Genomic DNA, 12,018 nt, shown 5'->3' on the forward strand with positions numbered 1-12,018 from the left:
TAGGTTCCATCCTCTCTGTACCACCAAAAAAAAAAAAAAAAAATGGAAGCTGGTAAGCTGACCTTTATGATTGCAAAGTTTTCTGCATTTTAATTGAAGTTATGCAACATTGACTCTATGTGGATTGTAAAATGTTAACAGGTATTTTTAGTATGGTTTTAATAAACTATCTTGGCCCAAATTAGAGACAGGTCAGTTTCCTTTCTTAAGCAGCCAAATAAATCCACACCCTGAAACACCTTCTTTATCAGGCTCTTTGACTCTGAGTTGCTATCACCGACCTCAAGCAGGTTTAGGATTCGCTAGTTTGAATCATTTCAGCAGGTGCTGGAGCATAGGGGCTGCCTCTGGTGGTTTGGTATTTGACCCTGGAGTAATTACTGAAGGTATATAGTGGTATATAGTTTGACCAGAAAAAATAAAATTATCTCTGTTCATAGAAAACATGATCATCTACATATGAATCCTTGAAAACTATACATGACTTGGCTATATGCATTGAAAAAGAAATTGTGGGGTGGGCTATAGCTCAGCCGAAGCGCAATTGCCCAGCATGTGTGAGGCACTGGGTTCAATTCTCAGCACTACATAAAAATGAATAAAATAAAGGTCTGTCAACAACTAAAAAAATAAAAAATAAAAACAGAAAAGAAAAGGAAATTGCGATAGTACTACTAGAACTTTTTAATTTAGTAAGGTCATAAGATGCAAAGCCAGTGTATTCTCTATTAAAATTAAACATCTGTATTGAAAGACACAGTGAAGAAAATGAAAAGTCAAGCAACAGACCAAAAGAAGATATTTGCAAACATATTTATTACAAAGTCTTGTAACTATAATATATAAAGAAAATGTTAAGAGAAATAGGTATACAACTGTTTAATTAAAATAAAATTTATTTTATAATTTATTTTATATATGTGATACCTCTGGAATAATGGGTTTAAAAATAAGGAAATAGAAACATAATAGTGAGTAGATAAAATTACATAAGAATTGATATAGCAGATAAACAAAGAAATATTGCATATTTATAATTTGAATCCTTAAAAAAGAGAAGTAAAAAATAAAACATAAATAATATTCAGGACTATAATCAAAAAAGGCTTTTTTATGGAAAAAATAAAAGGGCTGGTGTGTAGCTTAGTAGTAGAAGCTTGCCTAGCATGTGTGAGGTCCAGGGTTTAATCCCCAGTATGGCAGGAGAAGAAGGAGTAGAAGATACAAATCTAAATATCTAAGGGCCCTATTGTGATCCCTGAGTAGTGTATAAGGGAATAGCCTAATAAAACAATTACAGCTAATGTATAAGGATTGTATCCTCAGATCTTCTAGGGATGGGGGAAACTCATCTTTTACAAAGGAAAGAAAATCAAGTGGCATCAGTCTTCACAGGCAGTGGCAGAGCAAGTCAACAGTGGAGTTTTATTAAAAATAAAACCTGTGCTGGGGTTGTGACTCAGTGGTGAAGCACTTGCCTGGCAGGTATAAGGCACTGGGTTTGATCCTCAGGACCACATTAAAATAAATAAATAAATAAATAAATAAATAAATAAATAGAATAAAGATATTGTGTCTATCTACAACTAAAAATAGTTTAAAAAATCAAAATAAAAAATTCTCAAAGAAATAAATTGCAAGCAAAAGATTTTTCATCTAATCGAACGATCATTCAGTTTTCAAGACTGTTGGGAGAAAATTGCTGTCACTTAAGTGTACTTAGATGATATCACACACATGAGCCCTTTCAGAACAATTTAGTAAAGACTAACTTTGTTTAATCAAGACATGACTGGGGATGCTCAGGCAAAAGAACTAAAGATGAGTGCTGAATATTTGCAATCATAGAATTAAGATTAAAAGTGGGAATAAGTACACAAATTAGAAGGTAAATACTGTATGTTCAGATGAAGTAGAAATAGCACATTTAAAAATGGGAAATGAAGAGAGGCAAATAAATAAACTTCACTGATGTTATATGAGTAGTAAATGCGATATATATGGTATTATTTTCTTAAAGTAGAAAACATGTTTTTTAGCCTTCAAACTCCTTTCATACAAGGCCATATAAAAACTTTTAGCATCATATGCTTTTATGTATTACCTAAAAAATAAACTTTAAAAAATTCTTAGCACTTCATTTATACATGTCTATATTTTCTACATACTTATAATGATGTTCAATATAATTTAACTTTTCACAATATGTTGCATCAATATATTGTTAGTTTTCTTGAACATCAACACTTATTTTCTAATCCAATACTAAATACTTTCCTCTGTACATAGTTTAGCAGGTCTGATTAACATAAGATGCTGTTATTAAAAAGAATCTGCTCCAAATCTTAAGGTTGCTTAAGTTCGGTGTTTCTGTGTTTTTTTTTTTTTTTTTTTTGCTTTGATCACAACAACACAAAGCCCTTAATGACACAGAAGTTCAGTAAGTCAGATCCAGAGATGTTAAGTATTGAATCAAATTAATACATTGCACTATAATGTTAAAAACCTTAAGAAACTTTTTGAAATCTGCATTGGCCACAGACCTTTCCCATCAGAATAAGGCTACTTAGGATCAGGAAGGAAAAAGACAGTTTTGAGTTTCCTTGTGGTGCTGATAAGAAGAAAAATGCTAAATTACCTTGTTTCCTGTCACTAATCATGACAATTTGGGGAAATACCACAACAAACAAATTCTATGGCCATTGAGAGTTGGTTTAGCTCATGATTTCCTGTGGAATCATAAGACATTTGCATACTGTCATCTTAAACTGTAATAAGAATTCCTTAATACATTTTGTTCTATTTCATCCTAAAAGACCTGACTTGATGCTCAAGGTATAGCACTGGTCTGGTCTACTTATTAGTAGTAACTCCAAGAGATAAATACTAACATCAAAATGCCAGTTTCAGTAATTGGATAGACCTGAAAACTAAATAAATAAAAAAAAATTGTAAGCCAAAAAACAAAAAAAAACAAAGAAAAAAAACTGCATACCTTTAAATAAACATAAAAGAAAATAAAACCCTCTGAAAGTCAAACAGTATTATGTTGTAATCCCATTCATTATTAAGCTGTAATTGGACTACAACACTATATTTGTTAATTCTAATTTTCTGTATTACTTATTATCTGTATTTTCATTGTGATCTTCCATAGCCTGAAGATTGTCAGGTTCTGATGTGAATGGGATTCTGACAAAGCTCATGCATGTGATATCATCTAAATGACTGGACACTGACAGAAGCTAAAGGTCCAAGTAAAGCAGTATGTTCTGACACCTTGTTTTCTTCTTGATTATTATCCATGTCACAGTCTGAATCACCTTGAGAAGGAACAACTTGTTGCTTGCAAAGTGGACAGGGTTTTTTTGTTTGTCTGTTTGTTTTAGTGAGCCAAGGGTCTGCACACTTGCAGTGATAAACATGGGAATGGGGAAGACTTCTGAGCTTATCTCCATCTTCATGTTTATCCTAACAAATGGCCTTTACATTATACTCATCTCCCTGCTTGAATTTATGTATAGGGCATTTCTTAAGTTGATCTTTACGAAGTCTATTTCTTCTAGTTCTGTCTGTCCTGAACAAATACTGTGATGGTAAAACTGATTGTCAAGATAAGAGAGATGCCCACTCTGATGAAGAATGGTAGTATCCCAGAGGAAGTCTAAGTTCTGGAACTAAGATGATGTGGCCTCTTTTTCATTTGTTAATTTATCTTTAAGGCAATTAGCTGATGTTTCATTAATAAAGACAGAATGTCAATTGTCTTTAATATGAGTGTCATTGGATTCTGTGCTAATGAGGTCATAAGAATCAACATTGTGAGTTATGGCTTCTTTGTATCCTGCTATCTGTGTATTTAAAACTTTTACATTGAAATTACAAAGTTTTCTAATTAATAATATGAAAGTATGAGATGAATTGTCTTTTCCTGGTGGAGGCACTACAGGTTTGTAAGTATTCTCTGGTTGTGAGTTAATCAAAAAACCTTTTAAACTTTCAGCTGGAAATCTATAACCAAATCTTGCTGGAAGATCACTAAATGTCTAAGATGCATTTTCAAAATTATACTAAATTGCTAAAGTGCCTGCTTCTATAGACAGTAGATTTAAGAATGCAAAGAGCTGAACAGTCAGGATAGAGTAGACCTGTGTAGCTGACAGTATGAGCATCCCTCTGGAAAGAGCAACATCCAGTAGTAAAATCACCTGGAAAGGCTAAGGGTATTGCTCAGTGGAAGAGTGCTTGTGTAGCGTGTGTGAGGCTCTGGGTTCTATTCCCAGCACCAAAAATATAGTCACCTGGAAATGTGTCCCCTGAATTTCTGCAGAAGTCTTGTTTCTGACTTCATGACTGAATATCCTCACTGACTTCCACAGTCTATAAGTTGGAGAAGGGGCAACACCATTGAGGCAAAACCTATACAGTATTTTAAACTATCACCCATATTGATATTTTTTTTTGAGAGGAGAGAGAGAGAGAGAGAGAGAGAGAGAGAGAGAGAGAGAGAGAGAGAGAGAGAGAGAATGAGAATTTTAATATTTATTTTTTAGTTTTCGGCAGACACAACATCTTTGTTTGTATGTGGTGCTGAGGATCAACCCGGGCCGCATGCATGCCAGGAGAGCATGTTACCGCTTGAGCCACATCCCCAGCCCCCATATTGATATTTGATACCCATAAAACACATTCACAAATGATGATAAGATAGAGGCTACATATATATCTTATTGTCATTTGTGTATGTATGTGTGTGTATCTATCTATATAATAAGCTAAAATGTGGTGATCACTTCACAATGTATATGTATATCAAAACATTAAACTGTATACCTTAAAATATATATATATATATGTATGTATAATTTTTATATGTCAAAGAAAATTAATAAGTGGAAGTCCAGGATGTTATTTAAAATGATTAAAAAACAGCAGAAGTCGAATTAAAAGGGGGGTACACAGCATTTTAGAAGATAACCATAAAACAAAACAAAAACACACCTAGAAATATAGCATAGCATATATTAGTATAGCATAAAATAGCATGAAATTATTGCTACCAAAACAATTCATTTCTGTAAAAGTAAATGGACTTAGCTTACCTATTAAAAAAGAATTTCAGATTGAGCTCACCTATTAAATTTTAGATTCATTCACATAGTGAAACCCACAGAAAGGCTAAAGTATAAAGTAATGAACCATTGTATACAGAGAAAATATAAGTATAATATAATATAAGTATAATATAATATAATAAAATATAAGTATAATATAATATAAGTAGACATAATGATCCTGATGATAGGAAAAATGAATTCAGGACAAAATACATTTAGTAAAGAAGGAGACTTTCAGACAAATAGAAAAGAATATAAAAGATCTAAATAATATAACAAGTAAATAATAGAGAATATATCTTCTCTTCAAATGACCATAATACATGTTCAGAATTGGTCATGTATCAGGTCATGAAGAAAATTTCAGTAGGTACCAGTAAGAGGAAAAGCTAAAAGCAACAATCTCTGATCATAACAAAACAAAATTTAGTCTCTTTGATTTGTACTTTGACTTTCTTCCTCATTTTGGGTCCTATTTTCCTGACTCTTTAGATGCCTTAAAATCTTTTTTTTTAAGAGAGAGTGAGAGAGGAGAGAGAAAGAGAATTTTTAATATTTATTTTTTAGTTCTCGGTGGACACAACATCTTTGTTTGTATGTGGTGCTGAGGATCGAACCCGGGCCACACGCATGCCAGGCGAGCACGCTACCGCTTGAGCCGCATCCCCAGCCTTAAAATCTTTTATTGGATGTCAGATGTGATAAATTTTACCTTGCCCAATGCTGTATTATTTTGTACTCCAAAAGGTCTTTTTGAGCTTTGTTCTGAGATGCAGTTAAGTTACTTGGAATCATTTTGATCCTCGTGAATCTTGTTTTCAAGGTTTGAAAGGAGAAGAGCAGCAATTAATCTAGGAATAATTTGTCATACTTCAGAGGCAAAACTCATCTGAGCACCCTTCCTAATGCTTAGTGAATTATGAGGTTTTTTTTTTTTTTTTTTTTTTTTTTGCTCTGATTGCTGGGAACAGGATCTATTTCTCATTTCTTTCTCTTGGGGTCACTTTCATTCTCTTAAGCCCAGTATCTTGAAATCCATCATCTTATATATTTTATTGATTTAAAAATCATTTCAGTTGGGAGGGCAAATCTAGTCACTGTTGTGGATAAGATTTATAAGGATGTGACTTGTACATTTTCAAAAATAGAAATGAATAGAAAATATTGGGAAACAACAAACACTAAAACTAAATGTATACAGAGATAAATGAACAGAACTAAACAAACTTGATAAACACAGAGAAACAGAATATGTAAACTTTCAAGCACAGTATAATCTAAACACCAAAATAACTCTAAAGAAGCTTGGCATTTTTATTAGGTTTATTTTTGGTAGTGGTGTTGGGGAGAAATTTTGCAAATGAGAAAAAAAATTCAAGTTTTTGGAAATCAAATTTCTCTCTGTATAATAAGGGGATACAAAAATGGAATACAGACTTATGATTTAAATAGAGAAATAGAAAAATATTAATTGTAAAAGGCTGACACTTAACAAAACCAATAACCATCTATGTCTATACTGTTATTTTAATCCTTCTTTGATTTTGTTTATATTGACATTTTATATTCTCTATATTAAATATTTGGACTTTACAGATTCAATATTTTCACATTACATGTGCTTCAAGAGTTTAGAATTACTATTTTCTTTTTCAATGCCTAAATGATCACAATCATTTTAATTTGGGACTTTTGTCCTTTCAATGCTACCTTAGACACAATTTTTATTGATTTTTTTTTTTAAAAAGTGAATGACAGCAAAATGCATTACAATTCTTGGTACATATATACAGCACAATTTTTCATATCTCTGGTTGTATATAAAGTATGTTGACACCAATTTGTGTCTTCATACATGTACTTTGGATGATGATGTCCATCACATTCCACCATCCTTGCTAACCCCCTGCCCCCTCCCTTTCCCTCCCACACCTCTGCCCTATCTAGAATTCATCTATTCCTCCCATGCTCCCCCTGTACCCCACTATGAGTCAGCCTCCTTATATCAGAGAAAATATTTGGCATTTGTTTTTTTGGGATTGGCTAACTTCACTTAGCAATATCTTCTCTAATGCTATCCATTTACCTGCAAATGCCATGATTTTATTCTCTTTTATTGCTGAGTAAAATTCTATTGTGTATATATACCACATTTTTTTTTATCCATTCATCCACTGAAGGGCATCTAGGTTGGTTCCATAGTTTAGCTATTGTGAATTGTGCTGCTGTAAACATTGATGTCGCTGTGTCCCTGTAGTATGCTGTTTTTAAATCCTTTGAGCACAGACCGAGGAGAGGGATAGTTGGGTCAAATGGTGGTTCCATTCCCAGTTTTCCAAGGAATCTCCATACAGCTTTCAATATTGGCAGCACCAATTTGCAGTCCCACCAGCAATGTATGAGTGTACCCTTTTCCCCACATCCTCACCAAAACTTGTTGTTTATCTTCATAATAGTTGCCATTCTGACTGGAGTGAGATGATATCTTAGAATAGTTTTGATTTGCATTTCTCTAATTGCTAGAGATGATGAACACTTTTTTCATATATTTGTTGACTGATTGTATATCCTCTTCTGTGAAGTGACTGTTCAGGTCCTTGGCTCATTTTTTGATTGGGTTATTTTTTAAAATTTTTATTGGTTTTTTTTTTTTTTCGTGCTTAGCTTTTTGAGTTCTTTATATACCCTAGAGATTAGTAGATTAGTGTTCTATCTGGTGTGTGTGGGGTAAAAATTTGTTCCCAGGATGTTCACCTCACAGATTGTTTCTTTTGCTGAGAAGAAACTTTTTAGATTGAATTCATCCCATTTATTGATTCTTGGTTTTAATTCTTGAACTATAGGAGTCTTAGTGTCTAATCCCACATGATGCAGATTAGGGCATACTTTTTCTTCTATTAGATGCAGAGTCTCTGGTTTAATACTAAATCCTTGATCCACTTTGAGTTGAGTTTTGTGCATGGTGAGAGATAGGGGTTTAATTTCATTTTGTTGCATATGGATTTCTAGTTTTCCCAGCAACATTTGTTGAAGATGCTATCTTTTCTCCAATGATGTTTTTGGCACCTTTGTCTAATATAAGATAATTGTAATTTTGTGGGTTAGACTCTGTGTCCTGTATTCTGTACCATTTGTCTACCAGTCTGTTTGGGTGCCAATACCATGCTGTTTTTTGTTACTATTGCTCTGTAATATAGTTTAAGGTTTAGTATAGTGATTCCACCTGCTTCACTCTTCCTGCTAAGGATTGCTTTAGCTATTTTGGATCTCTTATTTTTCCAGATAAATATCATGATTGCTTTTTCTATTTCTATGAGAAATGCCATTGGGATTTTGATGAGAATTGCATTAAATCTGTATAGTTCTTTTGGTAGTATGGTCATTTTGATAATATTGATTCTGCCTATCCATGAGCAAGGTAGATCTTTCCATCTTCCAAGGTCTTCTTTGATTTCTTTCTTTAGGGTTCTGTAGATTTCATTGTATATATCTTTCACCTCTTTCATTGATTCCCAAGTATCTTATATTTTTTTGAGGTTATTGTAAATGGGGTAGTTTTCCTCATTTCCTTCTCAGAGGATTTGTCATTGATATACAGAAATGCCTTTGATTTATGGGTGTTGATTTTATATCCTGCTTCTTTGCTGAATTCATTTATAAGTTCTAGAAGTTTTCTGGTGCAGCTTTTGGATCTTCTAGGTATAGAATCATATCATCAGCAAATATTGCTAATTTAAATTCTTCTTTTCCTATACATATCCCTTTAATTTCTTTCAGCTAATTGCTCTGGCCAGTGTTTCAAGAACTACATTGAATAGAAGTAATGTCTTTTTCCAGTTTTTAGAGGGAATGCCTTTAATTTTTCTCCATTTAGAATGATGTTGGCCTGGGGCTAGGGTTGTGGCTCAGTTGTAGTGTGCTTGCCTAGCATGAATGATGCACTGGGTTCGATTCTCAGCACCACATACAAATAAATAAAATAAAGGTCCATCAACAACTAAAAAATATTTTAAAAAAGAATGATGTTGGCCTGAGGCTTAGTGTAGATAGCCTTTACAATGTTGAGATATGTTCCTGTTTTCCCTAGTTTTCCTAGTGTATGAACATAAAAAGTAACTATTTTGTCAAATGCTTTTTCTGCATCTATTGAGATTATCATACAATTCTTATCTTTGAGTCTATTGATGTGTTGAATTACATTTATTGATTTCCATATGTTGAACCAACCTTGCATCCCTGGGATGAATCTCACTTGAACATGGTGCACAAACTTTTTGATATGTTTTTGTATTCGATTTGCCAGAATTTTATTGAGAATTTTTGCATCTATGTTTATTAGAGATATTGATCTGAAGTTTTTTTTCTTTGATTTGTCTTTGCCTGGTTTTGGGATCAGAGTAATATTGGCCTCATAGAATGAGTTTGGAAGTGCTGTCTCTTTCTCTATTTCCTGAAATAAATTGTAGAGTATTAGTATTAGTTCTTCTTTAAAGGTCTTGTAGAACCTGGCTGTGTATTCATCCAGTCCTGGGCTTTTCTTGGTTGGTAAGCTTCTGATGGCATCTTCTATTTTATCACTTGATATTGGTCTGTTTAAATTGTGTATATCTTCCTGATTCAATTTGGGCAAATCATATGACTTAAGAAACTTGTCAATGCCTTCAATGTCTTCTATTTTATTGGAGTATAAGTTTTCAAAATAATTTCTAATTATCCTCTGTATATCTGTAATTTCTGTCGTGAAATTACCTTTTTCATCATGTATGCTGATAATTTGAGTTCTCTTTCTCCTTCTCTTCGTTTGCATACCTAAGGGTCTGTTAATTTAATTTTATTTTTTTTCAAAGAACCAACTTTTTTGTCAATTTTTTCAATTGTTTCTTTTGTTTCAATTTCATTAATTTCAGCTCTAATTTTAATTATTTCTTGCCTTCTACTGCTTTTGCTGTTGATTTGTTCTTCTTTTTACAGGGATTTGAGATGTGGTGTGACGACATTTATTTGTTGACTTTTTCTTCTTTTAAGGAATGAACTCCACACAATGAATTTTCCTCTTAGTACCAAAGATTTTGATATGTTGTGCCTATGTTCTCAATTACCTCTAAGAATTTTTTTAATCTCTTCCTTAATGTCTTCTGTAACCCATTGTTCATTCAGTAGCATATTGTTTAGTCTCCATGTGATGGAGAAATTTTTTTATTTTTTATTTTGTCATTGATTTCCTATTTTATTCCATTATGATCTGATAAAGTGCATGGTAGTATCTCTGCTTTTTTATATTTGCTAAGAGTTGCTTTGTGACATATAGTCTATTTTAGAGAAGAATCCATGTGTTACTGAGAAGAAATTGTATCCACTTGACGCAGGTTGAAATATTCTATATATGTCAGTTAAGTCTAAGTTATTGATTGTATTATTGAGTTCTATAATTTCTTTATTCAACTTTTGTTTTGACAATCTGTTCAGTGACAAGAGAGGTTTGTTAATGTCACCCAAGATTATTGTGACTCTTAAACTTGAGAAGTGTTTGTTTGATGAACATAGCTGCACCATTGTTTGGGACATATATATTTATGATTATTATGTCTTGTTGGTGTATGGTTCCCTTGAGCAGTACGTAATGTCCATCTTTATCCCTTTTGATTAACCGTGTCTTGTAGTCTACTGTATTTGATATGAGGATGGAAACCCCTGCTTGCTTCCACAGTCCATGTGAGTGGTATGATTTTTCCTAAACTTTCACCTTCAGTCTGTGTATGTCTTTTTCTATGAGTCTCCTAGAGGCAGCATATTGTTGAGACTTTTTTTTTTAATCCAAACAGCTAGCCTGTGTCTTTTGATTGGTGAGTTTAAGCCATTAACATTTAAGCCATTAACATTATAACATATTATTATTGAGACATGGTTTCTATTTCCATCCATATTTATTTATTTTTGTTATTTAACTTGACTTGATTTTCTTGTTTGATTAGCTTTTCCTTTAGGGTACTATCTCCCTCTGCTGATTTTCATTGTTGTTTTTCATCTCTTCTTCATGGAATATTTTGCCAAGGATGCTTTGTAATGCCAGTTTTCTAGCTATAAATTCTTTTAACTTTTGTTTATCATGGAAGGTTTTTATTTCATCTTCAAATCTGAAGCTTAATTTTGCTGGATGCAAGATCCTTGGTTAGCACCTATTTTCTTTCAGAGCTTGATATATATTGTTCCAGGATCTTCTAGCTTTCAGGGTCTGTGTTGAAAAATCTGCTATTAACTTAATTGGTTTTCCCCGATATGTAATCTGATTCCTTTCTCTCATGGCTTTTAAAATTCTCTCTTTATTCTGTATTTTGGGCATTTTTATTGTAATGTGCCTTGGTGTGGATCTGTTGTAATTTTGTACATTTGATGTCCTGTAGGCTTCTTGAATTTGGATTTCCAATTCATTCTTCATGTTTGGAAAAATTTTTGATATTATTTCATTGAATAGATTATTCATTCCTTTGGTTTGAAACTTTGTGCCTTCCTCTACTGACTTTGTGGAATAAAAATAGAGGGACAGGCTCATATTTGTTTTCCTTCTACTCAGCAACTTTCTTCATTTCTTTTAGTGGAAAACTGTATTGATACCAAAACTAAGTCATTAAATTACAACTAAAATGATCCAAGACATACACTGGTGATGTGTATAGTAACAATACTATAGGCTACTATAATATCATTTGGGAAAAAATAACCACTTGTTTTTAGGATTTTGCATTTCTATTTATTTTTCATCTTGAGTTTAATGTCATCCTGAGTCTTCAAATTTTATTCCTATGTAACAGATAAAGTAATTTATTCATTTAGATTTTCAACTCTTCTTCCAAGTTCTGATTATATCTTTTTTTTTGGTTAAAAGGCCTTCTTGACTCATTAA

General features: G+C 32.7%; 1 pseudogene; it reads right to left on the minus strand.

Moving 5' to 3' along the window:
- Positions 1 to 3,216: 3,216 nt before the first annotated feature.
- LOC113175510 (E3 ubiquitin-protein ligase RNF13 pseudogene) lies at positions 3,217 to 9,878 on the minus strand (annotated as a pseudogene).
- Between the last annotated feature and the right edge of the window lie 2,140 nt (positions 9,879 to 12,018).

This window comes from Urocitellus parryii, chromosome X, assembly GCF_045843805.1.
Source record: "Urocitellus parryii isolate mUroPar1 chromosome X, mUroPar1.hap1, whole genome shotgun sequence".
NCBI lineage: Eukaryota > Metazoa > Chordata > Mammalia > Rodentia > Sciuridae > Urocitellus > Urocitellus parryii.